This window comes from Thermobia domestica, chromosome 3 (genome assembly GCF_964235325.1).
Source record: "Thermobia domestica chromosome 3, izTheDome1.hap1.1, whole genome shotgun sequence".
Lineage (NCBI taxonomy): Eukaryota > Metazoa > Arthropoda > Insecta > Zygentoma > Lepismatidae > Thermobia > Thermobia domestica.
In genome coordinates, this window is record NC_137456.1 from 128114280 (window position 1) to 128123960 (window position 9681).

At 39.3% G+C, this 9681-nt stretch overlaps 1 protein-coding gene across 1 annotated transcript in view; it reads right to left on the reverse strand.

Annotated features, from left to right (window-relative positions):
* LOC145680725 (SCY1-like protein 2) overlaps positions 1–1352 on the reverse strand; it is a 100495-nt gene extending 99143 nt beyond the window's left edge. Inside the window, exon 1 of the mRNA XM_081751669.1 lies at positions 1186–1352. The gene's annotated coding sequence lies outside the window, so the exon portion shown is untranslated. The remainder of the gene's footprint in view (positions 1–1185) is intronic.
* Between the last annotated feature and the right edge of the window lie 8329 nt (positions 1353–9681).

Below are 9681 nucleotides of genomic sequence, written 5' to 3' on the forward strand. Positions count from 1 at the left end.
GACGAGCATATGACATTAACAAACGTAAGTGAATCAGGATTTCACCTACTTTCTAACCCACTATACATTTCACAAAGAATCCTTTAATCAAGGGAAACCTCCGTTTTTGAATTCCTCAGCATCGTAAAAAGAAACGAGTGATAAAAATTCCGGCTTTTGTGCCGTATCGCCGGAACACTTTGAAAACTAAAAACCTCCAAAATGCACTGCATCCGATTACATTTGTTGGATTACTGCCCTTGTACACGCCTACTTTCTTTAATTGTCGTTCGTTATTCTTATATACTTCCACATAACTAAGATATGATATGTCACAGCCTTGACATAGAGCCGCAATTTCCACACTGCCTTCTACGCTACTATATCATAAGAAATGTACCTCTCCGCGAAATAGTCCCTCCGCCTCCACATACAATGCTGCATAGATTTAAAAAAAAAAAAAAAAAAACTTTCATCACCTTCAGTATTCCACTTACCTCACTTTCACTCATTCATCCTCACAAACTTAAATAAATTCTCCAATTAACCTGGTAAATTTCCTAAAAATTGGTCCGGCGATACGGCACTTAACCCAAAATTCCAGTCAACGGTACGTTAGTTATCTTGTCATTGTAGTTTATGCGCTCGCATAATCGCTGGCGCACCTGCTCCTTACGGCCGCAACCTTTCCGCTCCTCTCCTAACCTGACTCAAGATTGGCACCTAGCACAAGTTCTTTTTAATTGGTTTGTGTTTTATACACACACTTCCTGAAGTATATCTGCACCAATTAATGCAACTTCCGCCTTAAAACACACCAAGGCATTAAGAGCGCACCATTAAGCTAAGGAAAGTTTATATTTCCTAAATATAAGTATGTTTCCCATAAAACAGATAGCACCAAGTTAAATGATCTCCACATAATGTTAATTATAAATGATATATGCAAAGAAGTCTAATATGCAAGACCTACATGAAATATGTGAAGAGGAGTAAGTGACATGCAAGACATAAGACCATAGAAATAATAATTTATATGATACTCTACACAGTTCATAAGGTTATTACTAATTCTTAACATATCAAACTATACTGAAGATTGACGTTTCTTCCTTAACTAGAAATAAAAGTAAAATATTGAGAGAACAGTTTAAGCTCTATTGATATTGCAGAATCAATAACTATGCTTTTGTTTTGCACTATTACCTGATCAGAAGTTTCGTAAATTGTTTAATATGTGTTACGAATTTCTTGCTATTTCTCCTAAGTATACATAAATGCTCTTACAACATATTATTCATAACTTTCCCAACACCTTTTTTCATTGCGCGAAACGGCCATAATGTTTCACCATTTTTCTTCTTCTTTGAACCATTAATAAATGACAATAATGGCACTGTTCGACAGTGGCCATTTCGGCGACTGCCTCGTGTGTGGTGGTACTCTAAGAGTTGTGTGGGATTTCCTATACACCAACACTACACTTATACTTTCTTTTACATTTACATGTAGATACATACTAGAGACCTGCACGGGCCAGGCTTGGGCGGGCCGACTCTGCTATTTCTTTGGACCGGGCCGGGCTTGGGCGCGCCGACACTGTTATTTCTTTGGGCCCAGCCGGGCTTGGGCTGGCCGACACTGATTTCTCTTCAGGTTGGGCCGGGCTGGGGCCGATCAATTGCAATTCTTTAATAATTATTGATTTTCGTTAAACGATAATTGGAATAAAGCCAAACGTTGAAGAAGTGTGTCCGTGAAAAATGTTACAAAGAATGCACTAGCTATTTACAGTTTGTGTTGCTTACCACTTTCACTATAGAGGATTGCAGGCATTATGCGGTATTGAGCTCTGACCTTGATCTTCGCTGAACTCAAAATATAACAAGAAGGGGTGGGAATGTTTTGCCTGTCGCAAAACAATAGTGCCATCTTCACTGTATTCTAAAAATCAATTAAGTTAGATGTTTGTTACAGGGAATGGAGTTTTTGTTCTCTCGATGACAGGCAAAGTTCTAGGAGGCAATGATACCATTCGGGAGGCAAGCGTCAGGTTGTGAACCAGAGTTCAGAAAATGTTTCTGAGGGTTAGGTCAAATTTAGTACTAAATTTTGAGAAAGATTGGGACTTGAGCTAATTTTTTAAAATAACCATCGGGCCGGGGTCGGGCCAAAAACTTTTAAAATTTATCGGGCTCGGGCCGGGCTTGGGCCAAGAATTTTAAAAAACTTATCGGGCCGGGCACGGGCCGAAAATGTCCAAAATTTTTCGGGCCCGGGCTGGGCCGGGCCTAGCTACGTTCGGGCTGGATAGGGCTCGGGCCGAAAAATTCGGCCCGTGCAGGTCTCTAGTACATACATCCCCTTTTTTATACTCTTTCTTTTTTCATTTTACACTTCCCACTTTTCTCTAACTTTTTGCCATGTTCAACTTGGCTTTTACCCTCTTTCACTGTCTGAACTTCTTTCCCGATTTTGGCCTTTTTCCCGATTGTGTCCTTTCTTCCCAATTGTGTCCTGTATTTTTATTAATTTTTGTTCCTGAATCACAAATCCTTCGTGTGAGGTACACATAAGACCAGGGCCTAAAATTCAACGAAATCACAGCTCCACACTGGTAAAAAATTTTATATAGTATAGAAAAACTAGTTTAGTCAGCATTTGTTTTGACATATAATCCTGTGTTCTGTCCAGTACATCATGTTTACCTGCGACTAAAAATATTATTATTATTATTATTATTATTATTATTATTATTATTATTATTATTATTATTATTATTATTATTATTATTATGTAGGAAAGTTTGGCATCCAGAGCAAACGAAATTAAAGGCACATTAGGATACATATTTAATTGTATTGTATTCAACCATAAAATACAAGAAAGGACGTAGAGAGGAAACATCTTGGCATATTTCTTCCTCGTTGGCAGCAGCATGATCGCATTACTAAGTGAAAGTCAGATGGTGCGAGGGTGTTTCCTCTCGACGTTTCTTCCATTGTGCGCTTGTTTCAATGGAGACACAAATAACTGCTGTTTCTATGTGAAATTTTTGCATTCTACATATACGATTTGGTAGTTCAATTTTTTTGTTTGACAGCTCTATGTGCATTATTAGCTGAGATAAAGGCCTGCTACGGGTAGTCAGATACCAGTCTGCAACAACGCTAAATGGGAAAGCATATGACAAAGTTTGTCCTCTAAAAGTTGCATTACATTTAATGTCCTTTCGAACGATTCCAACAGTTATACCACTTTCCATTGCAAATTTTGAAGTTCCCCCCATTGAAGGTATTCACGAGAAGCCACTGGTCTCGCTACTATTTTTATTGCATTCTACACATCCGATTTGGTAATGCAATTTTTTGTTTGAAGGCTTTACGTGCAGTATTAGCTGCGATAAGGCCTGGTACATTCTTTTTGAATCACCATATATATATATATATATATATATATATATAGTAGGTTCATAAAAGCGATACGGGGGGACTAGTCTACAGCATTCTACTTACTCCCCATTATCACTGCAGCATACACAAAACGATGGAAAGTAATGACGAAGAAACAGAAACAGATGTTACGTTTCTTATATTAGTAGGCGTAACTATTTTCAGGGATGTCTCCACGTGGGGCGTCGTTTTCCGTACTTAGCATCGCCGTGACGCCGCCCTACACTAAAATTCCGCCCTGCACCTTTCCCACACTTAAAATTGCCACGTTAATAAGTGAAAAGAACAAAAATACTCCGAGTTCGTGAAGTACTTCTCCACTCACAAGACCATGTACTCTTTTCCCCAACATGCCCAACTTGGCTCAAATTTACTGCGCTATAGGCTACTGCCTACGGTACCTGTTCATACTGCTGACTGTGAGCGGGATTTCTCAAAACCGGGTAATATTTAGTCAGTAGTGGGTGCCCACACTAAGGAATTCCTGGAGGGATCCCTGTATAATTTTGCTGAGGCTTTGAATTCCAATGTCCCGTATAAAGATAAATAGACCTAATGTCCAACGCCCAGCAACATGGAAAATTGCATATCCTATGCTGCTTGTAAGTACAAAGTACCGGTAAATCAACTAGTTGAGTACCATGTATCAGGTGTCGTGTCTGCAGGCATAAAGACGAACTAAAGGAACACTGGCTTGCCTTTTGTTTATTTCCTTCCTCTGTTCCAGTTTGTTATTGTTTCTAAAGTAATGAAATTACTTTACCAAAGACAAGAATGCATCGTCACCAAACAGCGATCACTGATCTATAGACAAAAGAATTAACCCGGGCCGGCTAGTGAGATTTTTTCCCATGAAACTTACGAACGGATAATATTTCGTGGGTTATGATTGGTTATTGAGAGTCTACGGTGCTTCGGCTAAATTTTTAGCGGTTATTGTTGTATGTTATCTCTGGTAGTACATATTTCTATAACGGATTCAAAGGATCGTGTAATTTTTATCTACAAAACAACACATTTCATTATATTGGAAAAGTGTAATGTCCTATTGAAACAACAAATAAACGTACAGTTAGTTGCATATTTTAAAACTATATGAATGCAACCGAAAACGTTTGAAACTAAATATAGTTAAAAAGTTTCTTCACCTCAAAATTGGCAATGGTTTTTCCTGCCATCTAGGAGACATCTATACGTATTAATTCTGGTTTAATGTCATATACTGGCAGTTATATGGAATTGAGTAACCCATTGCATAATGAATGTATTGAATTGGTAAGACTTAGTTTGACACACTAAACGCATTTAAATATATAATCCGAGAAAAGTAAGGTATCACATTAGTACCACTCCACACTTTAAAAATTACAGTTCCACACTCCTTTCCTTCAATTCCACAAAGTGTGGAGTACTCCACTCAATTTTAGGCCCTGCATAAGACAGTTATAGCACACATGCCTTTTATGCTGGTGCACCTACCTATTTGACCGATAATGGTCTCAAACAAGAAAGACAGAGGTATAATACTGGGTGATATCAATAAAACGGAGAAGTTACTCATTATGCCCAATTTTGAAGTAATTACTCGCATTGGTATCAATAAAAAGAGAACTGAGCACTAGTCGTCTCGGCCGACCTCGAAGAAGCCCCGCCCTTTTGAAGTAACCACACCTCTATTCTCGAGCCGAGTAACTACTCCGCGTTTGATATCAATAAAAATCAAAGACTCTTCTGTGATGCTAGTAACTTCTCCAAATTTGTGGAGCAAGCTAAATAGGTGACTCCGTGCGAAATGTGGCAGAGTAGCAAAATTTATAAATTGCATAGAAATGTTGCAAATGGAGATTACAAAAAACATAGGTTCATGAAAGAAAATGTAGAGTAGTTAGCACATTTTTTAGGAGAATCAACGGAAATTTGGGGTGATGCACTACGTAATGATGAAAAGATGCGGGTTTTCTTGCTTTACGTGAGTGATCCGGGATTCCAGGTCTGAACGTCAGGGGATTCTGTTGTGGCTCAAAGTACTGTGTCTATGACTACTACAAGTGTAATGGATGCGATTATTGCGAAATCTGAAAATTGATTGTTTCCGGAGATGTGTGTAATATTCAAACAGCAAAGGCAGAGTGTCAAGAACAATATATATATATATTTCCGGGTGCTATCGGAGCACTTGACTATAAACACGTGGCAATAAAGAAACCTAGTATTTTGGAGACGAATACGATAATAGGAAGAGCTCCTTCGTGGCTAAGCGGATAGCGTACATGCCTTTCGCATGAGAGACCCGCGTTCGATTCCCGGCGGGAGCTTATATGGTTCGGATTCCAAGTTAATCAGTGGGTCCCGTCTCATATATCCTCGCTACTGAAAAGGACATTAAACTCAAGGTCAACTCAACTCAACGCTGATAGGAAGGGTGTATACATGAGAATGTATATTTTTTTTTATGCCAGGGTGAAAGGGGACACGTATGGTGTGGAAAACGCAATCAGATGAACATGCTTTACGACGTGACTGGCTGGACTATTTAAAAAAAGGAAACAAAGGGACCAAGTGTCTGATTTCGTTCTTAAAGCCAAACAATCTTGGACAACACGTGATATGCACTTGTCGTGCTAATCTTGATATTGCTGGATTTCAATCAACATCTATCAGTTCCAAGAGGTTCGTTCCCGTGGTTTCAGTATTACTTTCTTGTTTCCCGTTTTCTTCTTCAATGTTTTTTTTTTCTTTTTTTGTTTTTTTTTATGCTCGCTCGGATATTAAAGATTCTCTTTTGGATTTGTGTCTCATTTGTAGATGTATTTGATATTTCGTTGCATTACACTGTAATTGCCTTCAAAGTTTCGGGTTTCCTTCGTTTACTTTCTGGTAACTGTGACTTTGAAAGTACCACTGGAACTTTTATAATATCCACAAATGCACTTTAATTGAAACTGTCGTTGCTACTTGTCCCTTCCATGGCGTTTAGGATACTGCGCCAGAAGTTACCCACAACGAAATGATTGCCCAACAGATCGGAGAAATGAGTAACCACTTCTTTTATTGATACGACTCAGTGCTACGTGCAGAGGAAGCGCGAGTAAACGTTCATAAATCTGGAGCAGACTAGACCTGAGTAGTGGCTTGTTTTATTGATACGAAATTCAGGGAGAAGATTACTCCAGGTGTAGTTACTCCGATTCTCGAGCAGGACTTCTCAGGAGTAGTTCCTTATTTTTATTGATATCACCCACTGTCTTGAACATAACTTGTCGGTAATTTACAAAGGTAATTAACTGTATAATATAATGATTTTATTAGTAGAAAAAAATAAGTCTAAGTAGTGAAAAAAGTAATATAAAATCTACAAAGTATGATAAGTTACAAGAGTGTGAAAAGTAAATATTACAACTAGGGAAAGAAAACGTCAAAATCGGGGGAGGAGTTCAGACAATGAAAGGGGGCTCAAATAACTAGATAGAAAGGGCTGAAAAGGTGGGGAAAAGGGAAAATGTATCATGAAAAAAGGAAAAGTCTAGAGGAAAGAAATGACGGTGTCGAATTAAAAGGGGTACCTTCCGGGCTTAAGCCCCCCTAATTCTACTCACCCTAAACTAAATCTTGCAGAATTTTCACATTTCCCCCGAAACAAATTAGTAAGTACGCCACTGGATGTAAGAACGAATAAGTGTACAAAGAAGATACATGTAAATGCAGGGCCGTCGCGTGAGTTGTAAGCGCCCGAAGCGAGAATTCTCAGGCGCCCCCTCTCCCAACGTGTAATGAAAAAGAACCAGAGTTTAATCTGTACTCCTAGATTTAAATATAGAATGTAAGATAAACGAAGTTGGTATTATGTCAAATTTTTAAAGTGAATGGAAAATGATTATTTTTAAAAAAGTAGAAGTTTGTTGGACACTACAACGATTTGTATTGTTGGCATTGTAATGGTTGACAAGGACATAGCCAGGATTTTGATTCGGGTACACTGGGAAAAGGAGTCTGGGAACCCCCCCCCCCCCGAATACACGAGATCCGGCAGTACCCCTGGAAACTTTTTATAAAAATAAGCCTTCAAATTGCATTGTAAAGTCTTTTTAAAAACTGTTTTCAATTTAAACCAATATAAGATAGCATAAATTCGAATTTTTATTAAGATTTCTTTTTTCCATTTTAGTGGGGAGGAACCCTTGAGTTCCCTCTATGGCTACGACTCTGATTGTAATAAACACAGTTATTATATGAGGATAGTACAGAATTGAATGACTGAAGATATATTTATTCTGTTATTGATTGGAAAGCACGTGTGAAGTTGTATTTGTGATGCTAACCGGTTATCAAGTGGTATCAAAATAAGCAGGAATTGTAGTATTCCAGTTATTGTAGTGTGCTCGAACATTTCTTCGACGGAATAGGAATAAAGAAATATTACTGAAATCTACTAGAGTTTCTTTAGTTTGTACCAAACTTTTATACGGATAAGAAGTAAGTAGTAGCAGACCTCAGTCAGTTTTCCAAGATAAAAGTTCTTCTCACAGAGAGCTGGAGAGAATTTCAGTTGAATAAGCCTAGACGATGTAGTACGAGGGCTATCCAGAAAGTAGATTACGTTTTCGTCTGTGTCCGCTAGGGGCGGGGCTAGCGCGGCCATCTTGGGGTCAGAGCGTTGCGCAGCTCAGTCGGCATCTAGCCGTGCTAGTGAGAGGTTCGTGCTGTGCTCCGTTAAGATACTGTGACGGTTTGAAATGTCTGCGTTAATTGAAAATCCCGCGAGCTGCGAGGTGCGTGCAGTAATAAGGTTTCTGACAGCAAAAAACTGTAAACCGATAGAAATCTATCGGCAGCTGTGTGAAGTGTATGGGGACAACATTATCACTGAAGGTGGAGTGCGACAGTGGGTCATAAGATTTAAAAATGGCCGAACCAATGTTCACGACGAAGATCGAAGTGGGAGACCCAGCAAAGTGACTGCCGAACTTGTCGAAAAAGTCGATGTTAAAGTCCGTGAAAATCGAAAGTTCACAATAACGGAACTTTCTTTGAGTTTTCCACAAATTTCGCGAAGTTTGTTGCACGAAATCATCAGCGAAAAGCTTGGTTACCACAAGTTTTGTGCAAGATGGATTCCAAAAATCTTGACAGAGGACCACAAAAATCAGCGAATGGCTGCAGCGTTGCACTTTTTGGACGCCTACAATAAGGATGGTGACTCTTTACTCGATCGCATCGTTACTGGTGACGAAACATGGGTGAAACACGTGAACTGTGAATCGAAATTGCAATCAATGCAGTGGGGGCACACAGGTTCTCCCCAAAAACCCAAGAAATGCATGCAAACAATGTCGGCAAGGAAGATGATGGCGACTGTTTTTTGGGACAGAAAAGGTGTGATTTTGGTGGACTTCCTGGAAAGAGGCACTACAATAAACGCTCAAAGGTATTGCCAAACTCTGCAAAACCTCAGAAGAGCAATTCAAAACAAGCGCAGAGGAATGTTCAGCTCTAAGATCTTGTTGATTCACGACAACGCCCGGCCCCACACGGCAAATGTCACGCGTAAAGTTCTTGAATCTTTTCAGTGGGAGTTGTTTCCTCATCCGCCGTACAGTCCCGACCTGGCACCGAGCGACTTCCACCTATTCCCAGCAATGAAGAAGTGGCTGGCTATGCAGCGTTTTGATGACGACGAACAGCTGCAAGAAGAGGTAACGAAGTGGTTGAAGTCGCAGGCGGCCGAATTTTTCGACGAAGGAATTTCCAAGCTCGTACATCGCTACGATAAATGCCTTAATTTGAATGGTGACTATGTCGAAAAGTAGTATTTGTGTGTGGCTTTCATCTGTATATAATAAAATTTGTTTCCTATACTTTGTTGATTTTTTATTCCAAAACGTAATCTACTTTCTGGATAGCCCTCGTACATTACCAGTAATTGTACTTAGCCGTGGCCTGATCATTATTAAATTATCTCAATCAACATTATTTAAAAAAAAAATTACCAACATAATTGAATTCTTTGAATTTTGTTAATTTGTCGTCCCGGCGCCCGAAGTAATCGCCCCTTCCGCCCCGCCCACGCTACGGCCCTGTGTAAATGTATTGAATGTGTGAAGAAAGGCTCACTTAACCCTTTCCGGCACCTGGTTTTTGGGCTATTTTTTAGGCTTGTTCCTTCTCCAGTTCTTTCTTCTTAACCTCTGAAGGTATCCCAGCCGCATTTTTGGTCTACAGTAGATTGATTACATGGGTCTATTTTATAGTA